The sequence below is a fragment of the Octopus bimaculoides genome, chromosome 2 (genome assembly GCF_046866305.1).
Source record: "Octopus bimaculoides isolate indiv1 chromosome 2, ASM4686630v1, whole genome shotgun sequence".
Classification (NCBI taxonomy): Eukaryota; Metazoa; Mollusca; class Cephalopoda; order Octopoda; family Octopodidae; genus Octopus; species Octopus bimaculoides.
Window position 1 is genome coordinate 169,672,785 of NC_142929.1, and position 19,556 is coordinate 169,692,340.

The 19,556-nt window shown below is 35.6% G+C and overlaps 1 protein-coding gene across 1 annotated transcript in view; it reads left to right on the top strand.

Moving 5' to 3' along the window:
- The window catches only part of LOC106869337 (heat shock 70 kDa protein 12A), a 273,476-nt gene that overhangs the window by 231,135 nt on the left and 22,785 nt on the right, over positions 1–19,556 (top strand). The gene's annotated exons all lie outside the window — the stretch shown is intronic.

Consider the following 19,556-nt stretch of genomic DNA (forward strand, 5'->3'; position numbering starts at 1 on the left):
TACTACACTAGCACACATAAATAACAAAAGCATGCACACACACACACACACACACACACACACACGAACTCACCAGAAAAAAAACACAGGTACGCATATATGTCCCTCCAGACAGATACATTAATACATTCACATATAAATACATAAATTTACATACGCACCCATGCATGTATCCTAAATATGTTCGCACACGCTCGCGTAAACAGCAAGCACTAATGCACACTTACACACACACACACACACACACACACACACACACACACACACACACCACACACTCATACAGCCAATAACACACACACACAGCTGACGTACACTGCTGACAAATACGCCTATGTATTCGCGCAGGCAAGCCCCACCACACGGTCATGTTTCTGTTAGACCCTCCAAAGCCTAACCAGACACCAAAACGCCTCCAGCTTTCTCCTTTCTAATGAGTCTAGTGTCACTGAAACGCCTAACTCACTTCTAGCAACACTATGTGATCTGCCTTAGCAGCTTAGTTTTTCAGTAGCCATCTTGGACTTCTTGTACCTCTTCGTTCGGTTAACTAAGCCTGAAGGAACTAGGTTTCTGTAAAGAGGCCTGCGAAATTTGAATATATGTATATTCAAAGGACATTTAAACACTTTATTGCAAGTTATATTTACTTTTTATTTACATTCTATTAGAAATGTGTCGTTTGGAACTACTTAACTTTTGTTTTACGCTTTATCCAGGTACTTCATAAACCTGCTAACATTCGATTTCTTTAAATTTCGTGCTGCTCTCTCATTTTGAAAGGAGCAGAATAGGAAGGTAAAACGTCAATTTACATTTTCGAAGGATGAAGCTAATCAGTAATTTTAATTCTTTGTTGAATGGTGGTGCTGTAGTCACATATTTCAATGTGCTATTCTCATAGTTCATCACAGTACATAATGCGCTGAGAATTGTGGGTATACAATTATACCTCCTTCTGTTGTTGAGACTGTTTTAAGTTAAAACCCATACTAATGAAAGCTACTGGATTACTACAATTTCTAGTCTTCTTAGGCCAAGCTTCACGCTCACTCACTAGACCCTTCTCTTTCTATCAATCTCTCATTTAGAGTTTAGTTTATAATAAACGACTGCGAATAACACCATGCAGCCTCTAGCATAATCTATTTAAATCTTCTTGTGAAAGCAGCTTCGATTGAAAATTTGCATGCTTTTCTGAAGGGAAGTTTGCAACTTAAAATATTATGTATATATGTTTAAATGGAATAACGTGAGTTAGCATTCTCAATCCAAATAGATTTCAAGAAGAATCGAAATCGTCGTTCTTGAATTAATAATTGTCTATTTTCATTAATACCCATCAGTCTTTATGGCATGGATATGTTTACATTTTAATTTGTGGCACTCCTTTGAAAATCTCTTGTATAAAGCTTAGAAATTTGTACATTATCAACGTTGGCCGTCTATTATAATTTATAGATTTATTAAATAGAGAATCTTGTTAAGCCTTAAGGCATTGTCAGTGAAATCTGAACATTGCCACAACATTGTACATAAAAGACACCGAACAATACATGTATTTCACTTAATATAGGTGTGTTTCAATCCTGATATCATGATATCATTTTAACCACATTGTGATAAAGTATTTGCCACCTTCGAAGTAAGGTTTTGAATTAGCAAAAGTGAGTCTGTCAATGGAACAGATTTCATTTTAAGAAGAAATTGTTTCCCAGGCCTTCACAGACCTTCGAAATTTTATTCAATTTGAACCGCTGCAATTTGACATTTGTAGGGAAAAATGTGAGTGAGAACGAAATTCCAGAAGTTTGACGTTTTAGTAGCGAAGGATAGAAATAGAGACGAGTGCCAAGATCAGGGTGAGGAAACCCATAACATGCTACGAGAGGCAAAGGATGGGTGTGTCAGATGGAAACTGTCGGAGGAGTTTAGCTCTTGAACGCAGAGGAGGCAGCTGTAGCACAAGAGAAAATAGGACACAACATATGTTAAAGAAAACAAATTTACATTTAGATAAGACTCCTCGATTTCTGATCTTAACTGATTGGAAGTGTTATCATGTACATTGTTTCGTCTTGGTATAAAAAGATGGGCTACAGCAAATATTCTGCTTCATACCACAGATTTGCTTGTCAGTTGTTTGACCGTAACCAGTTGAGCATGCCCTTTGGTGGCTGAGGTTGTGTGCATCTCTGATCATGAGCAGAAGTAGTGGGGGAGCATCATAGCCATGTGTTGAGAGGAATTCTTTGGGGTTTGAATAATTCACCTTTGGAAACATGGATGTTTTGTTCATCATCCTTAAACAACCCTTGTTCAGGGACCTTTTGAGCGGGATGGGCTATTCGACCTGAAGAAAATTCTAACTGGGCCCCACCTGCGAGGTCATGTGCTGTTTATCTTGATATGAGATCACTATTTATCCCGAACTGGTAGTGCCCCTCAGTAGCACTCTCAAGCCAAGGTCTTTTGGAAATTATTCGTGGTATTCTCGGTTCGGAAACTCCCTCGGAACAGACTAACTAGTTAGTTTTTGTGAAGACTATATTTTAACATTACTTACATTATTTACATTATTTACATTCGACAGATATTTGTCCTCATCTTGTTGTTAATATAATGTTTCGGCTGATATACTCTCCAGCCTTCTTCAGGTGTCTTGGGGAAATTTCGAACCTGGGTTCTCATTCTTAAGGTATTTTTCGATGTTGTTGTTGTTATTATTATTACTATTATTATTATTATTATTATTATTATTACTATTGTTGTTGTTGTTCAGGTCACTGCTTGGAATCGAACTCGGAATCTTGGAGTTAGTGGCCCGCGCTCTTAACCACTACGTCATGGGCAATTATGGAATAAATTTTAAGGCTTATAAATCTAATATTTTTCTATCCTTCCTTAATACTGGTTCCCATATGCTATTCATATCTGCACTCGGTCTGCTTAGGATGTTGTTGTGTCCTAGCATATGTGCTGCTTCTTTTAGTTTTCGTATTTTCCAGTGGTGTTCTCTGTCTTATTTTAACTTCATCCCACAGGGGAGGTGGTCTCTATTTTTCCATACATGATCAGCTATACCCGATTTATCAATATTTCCTCGTGTCACAGTTTTGCGATGTTCGTCTACCCTTATTTTTAGGAGATGGCATGTTTTGCCTTTTTATAATCTACCGCAGCTGCATGGGATGGAGTACACGCAGTCTTTGGTCATATTCTCTTCTATCGGTGGTTTTACTCGAAGGAGATATTTACGAAATATTGTATTACTGTTGAATACTGTCCTGACCTGATGTCATATGGGCCGGATATCTTTTGTATCTTTTCGGAGAGGCCTTTCACATAGGGTAGACAGACTTTGGACAATTTATTGGCCTCATCCTCTCTCTTCTTCATAATTGGAGTGGACAGTATACTTTTGGGGTAGTTGTTGCTTAACTGATCGTTATTGAGCTTGATCATTTCTTCGTGGTGTGTATCACGATCGCTACTTATATTCTTTGCACGATGTTTTAGGCACTGAGCAATCCCTCTCTTTACACTGTATGGATGGTGGGAATTGAAGTTGAGGTATCGTCCAGTAAAGGTCGACTTGTGGTATACGGATGTCCTGAATCCATACTTGGTGCGTGTTATTAATGATTTGCGGTATTTGTTGCAGCTCTTTTCATTCTGAGTTCAAATCCTGCCGAGGTAAATTTTCCTTTCCGTTCCTTCTCAACCTCCGGGCTGATGGTGTAAAGTACCCTCAAATAATTGATTAACCACTCTCCCTAGAATTGCTAGTTTTGTACCTAAACAAGATGATTATTTGACTAAAGCTCAATGTCGACCATATACAACGTTGCAACCTCAAGCATGTTGTGTCGGCTGGCAAGTTAGCGGGCTGTTTTAAATGCCCTCATAGACAATCGATATATCTACTTGAACATACTTCGTACAGACCTACGAGGCTTTGTCTTTTACTACACCCCTTCACCCTATATAAATAACTTCCCTTTATATTTGTATATCTATCTATCTATCTATCTATCTATCTATCTATCTATCTATCTATCTATCTGTCATTTAGTCTGTCGATATATATATATATATATATATATATATATATATATATATATATATATATATATATATATATATATATATATATATATATATATAACACAAAATATTCCAATTAAAGTAAATGACCGGAATTACCACTAGTTACTGCAATTGAGTGTGTGCCTAAAATAACTAACTCCTTTAACGAGAAGCATGTAAACAGTGACTTGTAGTACGACGCGTTCTTTCAGCAAAGCAACATTTGGAATAATTGCAACTTAGCTACTGCTGAGGATGACTATTCGAAAAACACCTGCAGTACTGTTGATGTCATGTTAATCACATACGTAAATGCGAATTCCTAAATAAAGAGAACATCTGAAAGCCACAAGATAAAAGAGAGGGGGAGAGAGAGAGAGAGAGAGAGAGAGAGAGAGAGAGAGAGAGAGAGAGAGAGAGAGAGAGAGAGAGAGCGAGAGAGAGAGAGCGAGAGAGAGAGAGAGAGAGAGAGAGCGAGAAAGAGAGGTGGCGGGAGTCCTTATGTGGTCACTCGACTTGCTAGAAAGAGTAGCGAAATCTCTTTCAAATCACATCTGATCGTCTTCAAAAAATAGAGGTAGATATGATATTTTTACGAAGTACCTTAGACGTGAATGAATTTGTAACAGAAGAAGCACATTGGATAATATACTCCTAGACATACTTTGTCGAATAGAAGACATGATGTTGATAGATGGAAGTCATTTATCTGCCGCACACAAAGAAAATCTACGATGAATTAACAACAAAAATGTAAAAAAACAATAAAATAAAAATAAACACAAAGACAGGCACTTTCCAGTGAATTTGTTAAAATATCATTCTTTCACGTAGTTCTCTCAATTATTTATATTAATTAATTTCTTACTTAGACGTAATCAGTTGTTTATGGGAAGCTAATGAGTACGCGTTACGTTCATTTCTTCTTTTATGGGCATTAACTTCTTCAAAAGGGAATATAAGGAAAGTGATCTAAAAATGCACTGATAATTAACAACGTCACAAATATCGAAACACTGTACGTTCAAACTAAAATTCTTAACATGTATAGTATACACACTTTTTATGAACATATGCAAGCTCAATACCCCTCCAGAAAACTTTCACTCGACGGACAGACACTCTACAAACGAGATAAGTTAATTTTCAGTTGTTTAATTACAAGCCAGAGTGAGTAGACCTATATTGAGAGACTTCTCCGTCGTGACTATCCAGCATTTTGTGTTCATGTATCGCTCTTTATTTTTCACGACAAAAGTTATGATTTGAGAGAGATCTGGCTGCTATTTCTATTGGGATGGCCTACTGCACCTTTTAGAGAAATCTAAAACCTTATATAACTACAATTAAAGGCATTTAGTTTCTAATCATAAATTTATTTCTGAGATCATAGTCTCCGTTTTGTGATTTGTCATTAAATGAAAAACCTCTCCAGAGAAACGACAAACAACAAAGGACATAAAACAAAGACAATCAAACACTGTATAAAATGTTTTATCTTTGTATTTATATAGCTTTGTCAGATGGGAAAGAGCAACGGTCAAGACACTTTTACAAGACCCCTTATCCAAATGGGAAGATATTCTCAGAACGTTAATCTAGCCCGAATGCTTGTACTAAGCTACTGATCATTCGAGGATCGGATGCAGTTGTTAAACTGAATAATCGATTATGTCAAAGACCCAGGAACAGGAATATGTGTTTCATCGATTTTCCAAAGTTCCCATCGATGATATTTCACTCACAATGCGTTGCTCGGTCCGAGCTATAGTAGAAGCTTAGTGTGCCGTACAAAAAAAAAAAGCTTTTAACAGAAGATGAAGTTATTAATGACATTTAGGACGTAATACTATGTTAATAACTGGCGATCTTTTAAAATTCAGTACATCTCTAGTAACTCCAGATGATCATCGTTGCTGATCTAGTAACTCCAGATGATCATGTTACATAAGGTCCCCAATAAAGAAAGATATTAATTCCTGCAAAGCAACATGCCAATGGCATATAAATGTGCCAGTGAATACGATGTAATGCCATCAGCGACAATTCCTTTTTACTTCATAAAAGCGTTCTACCTATTTCCTGAGCCTCTACGTGGTCATTCAACACGCTAGAAAAAGTAATCAAATCTTCCATAAATGAAATCATATCAGGGGCTACTGAAAAGTTTCTGGCTTAGAGTAAAAGAAAATACAGGAAGATCAGTTAATTATGATTTTATTCAACATATTCCCCTCTCAGATTCACACACTTATTGCAGCGGTCCTTCAGTTTTTGTAAGCCTTATGAAAGATGTCGGAAGGCTGGGCCTCCAACCAGACCTTTCGTGATTCCCTTAAAGCCAGGAACTTTTCATCACCCCTTTGAAGTTTGAAAAAAGAGGGCACATTTATGATGTAGTCTCAGATACAACTATAGCAAAACAGCTCAAGAGTTCCATGATTATGACACCTTTGAACAAAGCGTTATTCGGTGAGAGATAGCCTGGTGATTAACAACAATAAGCTATACCATAAATGTAGGTAAACTGAGGCAATGGAGGTACACGTCTGCTATCTCAGTTCACAAATGACCAGATATATTTTGAGAGCACATACAAATGACGAGATACATAACAAAATATCTGAAATGAATAAAAAATCAATTCCAGATTCGTAGATCGATTGCATAATACTTTTCCCACATTGCTATTTCGTCTTTGTTCTTATATTCTAATACAGCCAAAATTAAAATAATAGAGACTTGGCTCTCATTCCAAACCCATGATATGGTTCAACCTTAGGATATACACTTCCGCTCCCTACGGAGTATGTGGTCATAAAAATGTGGCGTTGCTGTATAGATCTAACAGTTAATAACGTCTTGGTGTGCTTTCACTCAAAAGTAAGTTATCAGCCAAATCAATAAATCAAACCGATAAAAAAAATACAGTCTACACAACTAAACAGGCTAGTTCAAGCTACTTACATACTTATCTACTTATATTCATAATGGTCTATAATGTATCTATCTATCTATCTATCTATCTATCTATCTATCTATCTATCTATCTATCTATCTATCTATCTATCTATCTATCTATCTATCTATCTATTTATCTGTCTGTCTGTCTGTCAACACTTAAAGTGACGCATGCACACACAAGATCATCGCATGTACGCAAATACGAAACTACACATAGACATAATTGTACATTTATCTGTACACATATGCATAGAGAGACCTAAGCCATTCATATACACATGTATACATACAAACACACACACACACACACACACATACACACACACACACATTCACACACACACACACATACGCATACACACAGTGTTTCCATCTACCAAATTCCACTCATCATGAATTGGTCAATCACGGCTAATGTACAAGAGAGTTGCCCAAATTACCATGTATTGGGGTTGAAATGGAATCCTCGAAGTTTTGAAACCATATAACCATATCTGCGCATGTATACTTAACTATCTGTAAACATACTTATCGATGTTTTCCCACATATTGCCATGTGCATGTAGATTTACTGCTTGTTATATACTTACATATGCTGTTTTGTATACATGACGAAACAGTATATAACATGGGCATAGCGGTAGGGGTATTTAATCGTATCTTTCGCGTAAAGAAGACTAACTCCTTGCCATTAATGCATGCCTGGTATAAGATCACAACAATGGTTAACTTCTTTAGATAAAAGCAGAGTACCACCACCTTTTCTTTTTTGGAAAGAGTATGGAATTAAACAGGCAAAACTACACTGTTGCGAGAAAATCATAGAAAGTCAAGAAACCGGTGTTAGCCAACTCAGGTCGCAGAATTGTCAAAAGAAATTCTAATTGAATTAGTCAAGATCTATACAATTCTCAAATGGGATGCAAAATATCCCGTCACTTTACATTACAGTATGAATTCTCTACTGTAGAAGATGGTTGAAGCAGGAATTATGATCTTAACAAAATCGATAATAAAGCCCATCGTATATATATATATATATATATATATATATATATATATATATATATATATATATATATATATATATATATATATATATATATATATATATATATGTGTGTGTATGTATGTATTTGTGTGTCTGTGTTTGTCCCCTTTCATCGCTTGACACCGATGTTGGTGTTTACGTCCCCGTAACCTAGCTTTTCGGCAAAAGAGACCGATAGAATAAGTACAAAGAATAAGTCTTGGAGTCGATTTGTTCGACTAAAGGCAGTGTTCCAGCATGGTCGCAGTCAAATGACTGAAGCAAGTAAAAAAATAAAGAGTAATCGAGTGCAAGTATATGTACATATGCTCAAAAACATGCTTTCACAAACTCCTTCACATATTCGCAAATCTGTAGAACTGCAACCGGCATGAATTCTCCCCCAAGAATTTAAACCGCAATGAAAAAACAAACCTCAATAAAAAAACACAAAGATACCCACACATTGATACATAAATCAATACTTAAGTTATGAAATTATGATTACTAACAACAATTCCAATTTCTCCGTTCAAGATCGTTTGTATTCTAGCGAATATTGTGAAAAATTTATTTAGATAATTTACAGTTAGAAGGTAAATTTCAAAATGACAATGTGAATAATGTATGAGGATTAGGTAGACAGCAGTGATAGTGTAAACAATGTTGATGACAACAGCAGTTGTTATGATGAGTGCAGTAAAAGCTATGACAGAGAAAATGGTGATAATGATAACGAAGAAACGAAAAACACGAGGAAAATGAAATACAGCTCAAACAGAGCATCTGCATTTATAATGACTTGGATTTTTGACAAAGTCCAGAATTGTCAAACATTTCAACAAACGCATTCAATCTGTTCACTTTCTTCTGCTTTGTAGGAAAGAAGAATACACCACCCCATTCTTTCTCTTCTTAAAAGGTACTAAGCCGCCTGAGGTCTAACTGTACTATTAAAAGAATTAGCTTTACTAGTGTGTGAGATTAATTATAAAGGAGAAATAAATGAACTCGCTGTTATTCTTCGTCCCGCCATTAAATGCCTCCGTACCAATTTAATCTTATTGTCATTTCAAATCTCACTGTGTGATGTCTCGACTCACCAATTAGTTTGTTCACAGATAAAAGAAGAAAATCTCTTTTAACAACTTATTTAACTTTACGATTAGTATTGTTAAGCTGGAATAATTTATTCCATACGAGGTCCGTTTGCAGACATTCTTCCTTCCAGGCGAGATCTTAAAATAGAATAAAGATTAACTATTTATTTCACAACAGAGATGACACTGATCAACATCTGCGTTAAATATATTTGAATATTCTACTGTAAACGTCGAGTGGATGGTTATAAATCTCAGTTGTCTCCAGAGAGGAAGAGAGAGAGAGAGAGAGATAGATAGATAGATAGATAGAGAGAGAGAGAGAGAGAGAGAGAGAGAGAGAGAGAGAGAGATGCAGGATGAATGGATTGATGAACGGACAGAAGAGAAACAGACACACAGACAAGCAGACAGACAGACCGACTGATAAGTGGTATATGTACTTGTGTACATGCATACCTACTACAGTGCTACCCATTATGTGATGTTAATACTGGTTATATATTTTTACTACATAACTATTGCACATAGGTACAATCATTACAGTTTTACTCTTTTTGAATTTCATGCTGTTTATACGAAATAATTTTCAAAAAATATATATTTCTCAAATTAAAACCAAAATTGAATTAATTAAATTAATTTCTGCTTTGCCCACTTGCTATTAAATATACCTCATCAATAAAAATGACGCCGTTTAGCATGAATCACTTAAAGATATATCGTAATATCACCAAAGTGGCAAAAGTGTATTTCTAACATTACCTGATATTTGAAAGTTGCCAATTTAATTAGTATATTCCAACCAAAGGTGATAAATTCAATAAGATCAGAGTTATCACCTTAGGGAAGCAGACAAACAGTGAGATAGAGACACACTTCTAATTTTATTGATGTATATGTGTGTGTATGTATTAATACATACTCTATACAATATATATATATATATACAAATATATATTGTATAGAGTAAGTATTAATATATATATATATATATTTATGTGTGTATATGTACATATATATATGTGTGCGTACGTGTATGTGTGTATATGTATATCTATACACACACATATATGTATAAATATACACACATTCTATCTATATAAGTATACATACATAGATTATATATATTCTTTTATTCATTTATTTGCTTTAGTCACTTGACTGCGGCTATGCTGGAACACCGCCTCTAGTTTGTAAGCCTGGTACTTATTCTATCTGTCTCTTTTGCCGAGCCGCTAGATATGGGGACGTAAACACATCATCATCGGTTGTCAGGCGATGGTAGGGGACAAACACAGACACACAAATACACACACAGATATATACGAAGGGCTTTCAGTTTCCGTCTACCAAATCCACTCACAAAGCTTTGGTCGGCCCGAGGCTATAGTAGAAGACATTTGGGACTGAACCAGGAACCATGTGATTGGTAAGCAAGCTACTTGCCACACAAATTAGGACGAAAGCTGCAGCAGCGCCGCCTGGCTAGGGCTTGGCTGCTCTGCATTGACAAGGGGCAACACCCTGAAACTAGTCTGCAGATGCCAAACCAGCAGGGGGACACTGCTGACCTCCCCTGTTCGAAGGTTATAAAGGACACAGGTTTCGTGTGTCACATAGCTAGCTAGAGGCGATGGCTTCTTGGAGCTAATTCACGGCAGCTTTCGTCCTAATTTTGGGACTGCCATGTTGGCTTGGCGATAACTATTAATTTCCAGTACCGCTATATATATATATATATATATATATATATATATATATATATATATATATATATATATATATATATATATATATATATATATACATGTATATATAAATATATACACATTATATCTGTATCAAGATATATACATGGATTATATACGTGTGTGTGTAAGTATATATATATATATATATATATATATATATATATATATATATATATATATATATATATATATATATATATATGCATATATATAAATATATATGTGTGTGTGTGTGTGTGCGTGCGTGGCTTCCTAAACACTGCCAAGTAATTAGACCGCTTTTGTACCATATGAGTGGCTGTTTGAGTAGTTTTATACAAAATATTATGTATGATACATTGTTATCTTTATCTTAGAACATAATTAATTTATTATTTCGCTTGAGTTGAGAGTACCATATTTCGATAATGTAAGTGTTGTAGTAAGATGGTAATTCCTTCAGGAGCGAAGTTTTCTACCTAATTCCGATTCCGAGATGTATCTACCGAGTTTTTCAAACATATGAAGGAGATAAATTATTCTCCATTCTCTAAAATTGCATGGTCTTCTGCTACTTAATCAAAAATAAGTTAACCACTCAAGTAAGATCTTTCAAAGCCAACAATAGACAAAATTAGGATTTCCTTTTCAAAATATTTAATTTCATTTATTTCGCTGGTTGTTACCACTTCCCCTTTCACACACACATTAGTCCTCCTCCTCCTCTCTCTCTCTCTCTCTCACTCTCTCTCTCTCTCTCACTCTCTCTCTCTCTGTATATATATATATATATATATATATATATATATATATATATATATATATACATATATATATATATATATATATATATATATAAATATATACAAGCATCATAATCGTTTAAAAGTTCATGCTTATATATATATATATATATATATATATATATAAGCATCATAATCCTTTAAAAGTTCATGCTAACATGATTTTTCCATGCTTGCATGGGTTGGACGGTGTATACCGAGTCAGATTTTCTACGGTAGGCTGCCTTTTCTTTCGCCAACCGTTCCCTGTTTCCAAGCAAGGTAATAATTTCCCTTTGCCAGACATGTTTTAGTAGAATATTAGAAATGAATGACATTGTTTCTTAACAGCGACACTCATTTACAACTACCAAGTGATGTCAAGACAAAGGAGACAAGAAGATACATACACGCACGCGCGCACACACACACACACACACACACACACACATTCACTCACTCACTGACACACACGCACGATCTCATACGTACATGAGTATCATGTAAGACATATTCTATACTGACAGAAGTACGTGTGATTCTCTGATAGGTTTTTCAAAGTACGCCTTAAAGATTAACAATCTAGTATATCGGAAACTACTATTGCTTTCTTTTTACCTAATCTATATTCTCTTTTTTCATAGGAAGCACACACACACACACACACACACACACACACACAAAGGCGCACGCGCACACATACACACGCATGCATACACGCACACACGTTTCAGGTGGTGACAAGTTCAAAAGAAGCTATGTCATGCCACTTAGAATGTAGAGCTCAACGATAATTCTGAGAGTTAATAATATAAAGTCAGCTGGAATCGGTTTCTCCATAGCTGGCTTTCACGGGCCACAAAATTTATGTCTTGATCATTCAACCCCGATAAAAGCCAACTCTCGAGCGAATGAAATGAGAGCAATCATTCCGATAAGATTTTAGTGTACTATAACCATGGTTAATAGAAATATCAGGACCAGTAACTCTTTTGTAATGAGTCATGTCTCATGATAGTCATGAATTATATTGATGGACACAATGTCACAGACCATATGCCCTTAATAACGATAATTTAAGTATTCAGAATTATAATATTTACGTATTCAATTATGATTTATGAATGCAATAAATCAATGAAAGGAAAAAAAAGAAAAGAAAAAAACTGAGTTCTGCAGCCGTCTAAAATAGAAAGCAGAATATTTTATACTCTCAAAAACTAACACGTGATTTTCGCTTTATCTTGATATGTTATTCTTGAAGAATTGTTGAAAAATAGAATGAATATTTATGAAGATTTTTTTGAAAGTTAATTTACGTGTGTGCTAACGAAGAAATTTCATTGATTACATTTATTTCTGCAAGGACATAAAAAGAGAAGATAAAATATTGAATATTTCAGCTGAAGGTCATAAGTTCTTCTTTTAGTATTCCTGTTACTTGAGTTTTTTTATCAATAGAAAATATGTAATGGAAACTAATGCTATTGTTGTTGCAAGCCTCAGGCTAGTCTTGGTAAAAGGAGATTTAGACGTTACTATTTTTTTGTTGCGTTAGGCAAAGGGTAGGATGCCGAAAAGGTGGTCAGGCCTGTTTGCATCTACAGGGGTACGCAAAACATTTTGCAATAGCACGATACATGTTACCAATCCTTACCCATTCGCGAGTGCCAACGGGCACTGTATGTCTGTGGGTGAGAGATAGACATTTTCAGTGAAGAACAAGTTTGGCAAGGTTTGAATATATATATATAACAATAAATACAAAACCAAAGGTCGAAACTTTGAATGCATTTAAAACACGTGTATAAAAAAGTTATGTAAGATAATCCTGATATAACACAACCTCTTCAGTATATTTTGAAATGTCAGCAGAAAATATTTTATTACGGGTTTATTTTAAATGTATTAAATGCATTCAAAACATCAACCTTAGATTTTGTGTTTGTTCTGATATTTCACGGCTTTTCCCCATAATAACCTAGACTGTTTGGATAATACGATTTAACACAAAAAGGGTATAGGAGTGTGATATTTAACTGAACCCTGATCCTGATAAAATAAATTCTGGTAAAGTACATCGAAGCCGCTATCTCCTGCTGCTGCTACTACTACTACTACTACTACTACTACTACTACTACTACTACTACTACTACTACTACTATATATTTATGCATGTATGTATATATGCAGATAATTACATAATGTATATATACATTATTTATATGATATATATATATCGTGAATGTGCGTGACTTAGTGGTTAGAGTATTCGGTTCACGTGAGTTCGATTCCCACCGTCGCATTCTGTCCTTGAGCAAGACACTTTATTTCATGTTGCTCCAGCACACTCAGCTGGCAAAAATAAGTAGTAACTGTATTTCAAAGGACCAGTCTTGTCACACTCTGTGTCACACTGAATCTCCCTGAGAACTACGTTAAGGGCACACGTGTCTGTGAAGTGCTCAGCCACATACACATTAATTTCACGAGCAGGATGTTCCGTTGATCGGATCAACTGGAACCCTTGTTGTCGTAACCGAAGGAGTACCAGTTTTTACATATATTGTACACATGTATGTCTGTGTGAGCGAGTATGTATTTGCACAGACACCCAATGATTTCGGCGCAACTAAACCCCACTCACATCATATACATATAGAAAAGAAAAAGACGTGCGCAATAGGATCCAATCCATGTTCACATTTTTACGAAGCGATCGTTTTAACCATGCAACAATACCGTCTTTTAAAGAGACAAACTCTATTAACCCTAGGATTGATTTATAAACAGCCAATTTCCAGGAGCAGTATGCAGTCTCGGAAAGGTTTCAGTGTTTTAATTAATTCCTTCAGGGATTTATAAATTATTAACTATATTTTTTTGAAGTCAATACACTGCATATTCTATCAGAACAAAAGCTTGTGCCTTATCAATAGAAACCATTTATGAACAAAACATTTTCCCATACACTAAAATTTAGTTCAACAAAACTTGTAGGACCAACTTTATTTGAAGATATACATAAGCATTTTATGATTTTCTATACTTCATTCTCAAAAAAATATTGGCAACTAATAATTACCTCACTCATTTTAATCCAAATATATTTAGTATTAGGGCCAGTGTAAAGAGAATATGAAAGACGGTCATTTCATATATTTGCGATTTTAACAATTACAGGGAGGGAATATAGCTGAAATATTGTAAAGTCTAGATTCGGCGTATAAGCAAACAATATTGTAATCATGTCTGAAGCAAAGTATGCAGTCGTATGATAGAGGCCGATTAAATTTGATACATTTCGATGTGTCTAATCTCTCTCCAAAACTACTAATTTTTTTAGAATATCTGAACTTAATAAATTACAATTCAATAAAAATTTTGAAAGAACATTTGACAACTTCACTAGTTTAATCGTGTTCATTACATTACCGAAGACAAACACTGAAATGCTTTTCCAAAGAGCTGTCAAGGAAGCATTTTCATCCAGATAATTTACGGCAGCAAATACTTTCTCTCTCCTGTTTTCTCTCTCTCTTCCTCTCTCCCTCTCTCTCTCTTTCGTAAGGTATGTATATACATACATATGTCTGTCTATCTGTCTGTCTGTATATGTTAGGTCGCTCTTCAGGGCTACTGGTACCATATAGTTCAGTCAACCTGTTCCATAGTCGGGTCGTCGGCGACTAAATTGAACAACCCGCGGGACAAAAAGTAAGACCCGTCAAAGGGTGGAGGAACTACAAAATAGTCAACGGTCATTCAACTACGTGTGTTTGTGGAGTGTTTGTGTGTGTGTATGGTATATATTGCATTTTAAGCTTTGTGTGTGTGTGTGTGTGTGTGTGTGTGTGTGTGTGTGCGTGTGTGTGTGTATGGTAAATACTGTATTTCATCATCTGTATGTACATATTGTATATTGTGTTTTTAAATTGTATAGATTGTATGTCAATCTTATTTTTAAATTTACTCAGTTTTTATCCCAATTTTTAATTTGTATTTATTTCTCTTATTTTATTTTTTTTTTTGTAAATAAATGAGGGGTAGATGGGGCTCCTCTGCTTCCCCTAGCCATAGCAGAGGCAGTCTATCTAGGAGAAAGTAACTCTGAATTTAAATACTTCACTGGTGTCTTGTAGTTAGCCTTTGGTTGGGCAAAGACTGAGAGAAGGACACTATGATATAAAACCTGCGACTGCAAGTGCATCCAATGATGTCGACTTGCTCTTCTTTTTGGATCATACTTTGTAGTTTAGAGATTGGGAATGGTTGCTATGTAAAACTTTTCCTCGCTTTAAAAAGTGTCAAGCACAGGTGTTGTTGGAGAGGAAAAAGAAATGGACATCCTGTATGTACATGGCTGCCCGAAGCTTAAGAAAGGCACATCTAAACAATGAAAGTTCATATTGATAATGAAGTAAATGGCAAAAAGGACTCTCGAACATTTTGTCCTGTGGTCTGGCCCAGCAGGTGTCCAAGGGCACCACAGCCTGTATCCGGTCGTCATCCTGCAACTGTGATTAAACTCAAGTTAAGATGCAAGCCTATAAATATAGGATGCTGGAATTTTCGAACGTTATTAGACAATGATTGTCTGAAATCTCGTCCAGCGAGAAGATCCGCGCTTGTTGCAAAAGAGTTACAGCGATATGATATGGATATTGTATCATTAGCTGAAGCAAGAATTCATGGAAAGGGGAATTTCGTAGAGAAATCTGCTGGATATCATTTTCTTTTCGAGCAGTAGAAAGGTGACCTATTAGACAGAACCAGGAGTGGGATTTGCTATCAAAACCACTCTGGCTTCAAAACTTGAGGAAATACCATGTGGTCATTCGGATCGTTTAATGTCTTTAAGGCTGCCATTAAGAAAAGGTCGCTATGCAACACTCATAAGTGCATATGCTCCAAATATGAATTCATCAGAGGATGATAAACTTGTCTTCTATCTATCACTTACAGAGATTATACGCAGTATCCCCCATGATGACAAAGTTGTTATTTTGGGTGATTTTAATGCTCGCGTTGGTGCAGATTAGAAGACTTGGGGTGTCCTAGGAAAGCATTGGGTTGGGAGTTCCAACAGTAATGGTTTGCTACTGTTACAAATTTGCGTAGAAATGGATTTGTGTGTCATGATGTTTCAATGATGTTTCAATGATGTTTCAATGATGTTTCATAATGTTTCAATGTATTGACTAAAGAATAGGTATAAAACGACATGGATGCACCTTGGTTCTAAGAAATGGCATCTTATAGATTATATCCTCACTGGAAACGAGATACTAAAGACTTTGCTATTGTACGAGTGATGCATGGTGCAGAGTGCTGGACTGATCATAGGCTTTTGCGTGCAAAGGGGAATTTTGTTGTCAAGCCTAAGGTTAGAGCAAATAATGTCAAATTATCTAAAGGGATTGATGTGAATGAACTGAAGATTCCGTCATTAGGCAGTGAGTTTGTGAGTGATGGAAGCTGGACGTCCTTCAAAGAAAGAGTGTATGAGATTTGTAGTAACATTCTTGGTTTGTAGTTAAAATATACCAAATACCAATGTGAACCTATTTGTTCTATCTTATTGTTGTGAAGTAAAAAGAGGGGACGCCGAGCCATTTCGGAGTTTTTTGACCACTTCTCAGAGGTCAACAAAGTCTGACAACCACACACACACACACACACACACACACACACACACAAACAAACATCTGTCTGTCTCTCACTTTCTTTCTCTTTCTATATATATTTACATATACATGGGTGTGTGTGTGTGTGTGTATTATATGTGTGTGTGTGTTGTGTGTGTGTGTGTGTGTGTGTGTGTATTATGTGTGTGCGTTTGTGTGTCTGTGCATATGTAGTATATGTGATTCCTACTCCATGTTTTTACTCCTCATTCAGCGTTGCACCGTCTTTTTTTCTTATCTCAGATTATCCTACCCCTCGGAGTCCATATTTCAATGTACATCATCATCACCTGTGCTTCATTTGTTCCTTATGTATGTTTTTGGCTATCTTTAAATTGCTCTCTCATAAATTTTCTTCCTCTGTAGGTTTTATATAAATCATCTCTCTACCTTTAATCAATTTCCCACTCTTTCCCTCACACACATGAACTTCACGTTTTGTTTGTTTCGTTCCTTCTCTTAAACACACGCTCTTTCTCTTTCTCGCTATTTCACATACACATATATAGACGTATGAAAACACATATACACGACATTTGTTTACACGATTACCGGAGTTGTTATTGGGCATTTTTTCTCGACAAAGTTTTTTACTAAACAAAATTTAACAGAAATCTGTTAACATTTACTGGCTCAAAACAGAAAAAAAAAAAACTCAAAAAGAACGACGTCATGCGGCTTTTCTATATTTCCCAGACAGTAAAAAAAAAGGGATATCTTGAAAATTGAGAGTAAATATTTTGGACTGATATTGTAATTTTATTTTTATTATGCAAAATACAACAATGAGAATAAATTTTAAAAAATAAAAGGATTCACTATTATGCAAGATACAAAATTATTCAATAAAATATGTTTGTTATACAACTTAATGTGCTTGTGTGCATAGTGAGTTCAACGTTACCGATTGGTCAAATGACTGATGTGAGAAATGTCTGTGACAATATATAAACTCAAATATATTCATAAAGACACGTAAATATGATTAGTGAATGAAATTTGGTTAGTTGTTATAAAAGTGCTAGAAGATGGCTATTTTTAATGTATTTTTAATGCAGATGCATAATTAAGTGCGATGTACATTAGTATAGCGCTTTCATGTATGGGTCAGTTCCTACCCACATACATATGAGCGAACACACACACACACACGCACGCATGCATGAACATATACACTTTCACACAGGCGCGGACAAATGCATGCACTCGATGTTTCTATTATAAAATATAAACTGCCTCGGTGATATCAAAGGCCAACTCACCCACACGCTATAATCACACACTTACAGGCACGATGTTTGTCATGCCTGTTCCTTCTATCAACATTACATTGGTTTGTGTTCCACTCTGAAATATATCACCTTCAGTGTTTTCTCTACAAATCACCGATATTTAATACGTCCTCTTTTATTTAGCTTCAGATCAGCTGTAACCGAACAGAGTGATAATAAAAGGCCATTCCATCCCTATCTGTTACCTCTTTTCAATTTTAGTCATGCCGTGTATTTAAGATCCCACATCAGAAATGTTCATCTATATAACGACTGCCGGGTATCACTGAGAGGAGGATTTTGGCATTAATTGTAGTACGGAGTGCCCATATAGATCTTGTCTCGGTAGCTCACGTTTTTTGCTTTAACCGGCATAAAACCACAAAGTTCAAATCCAGTACTGATACTTCATCAGTTAAACCTTAGCTTGCCCCATATTATTATTTGCAAGAAAGAGACCCTGCTCAATAAACTAGTGCTTTTAAAAGGAACATTTGTTTTTGAAAAGATAGGTATTACGGTCGTTGAAATTGTATGGAAGGGAAGAGACTTGAGTGCCCGTTACGGAAAATTTGGGAGAGCATGCGTGGTCACAGTTGTCACAACTTCAACTATGCCCACACGGACCAGTGAGCACGCCACTATTCGGTCGCTCTTAAACAGTATACTTATTGTAATATTGTGCAGAAGTAAGATGTAAATATCGTTGTTGATGAATTTCTAAACTACCAGTTAAAATTAATATATCTAGAGAGGAATTATATACAACCACTTTAGAATTTTAATCAGGTGTTTCGACCTGCTAAAAATAACAGCCATACATCTTTCAAAATCATCCTACTGTTTAAGAAAGGACACGACATTTTCGTAATGTGGTCTTTAAATATATTGTGGTTGAA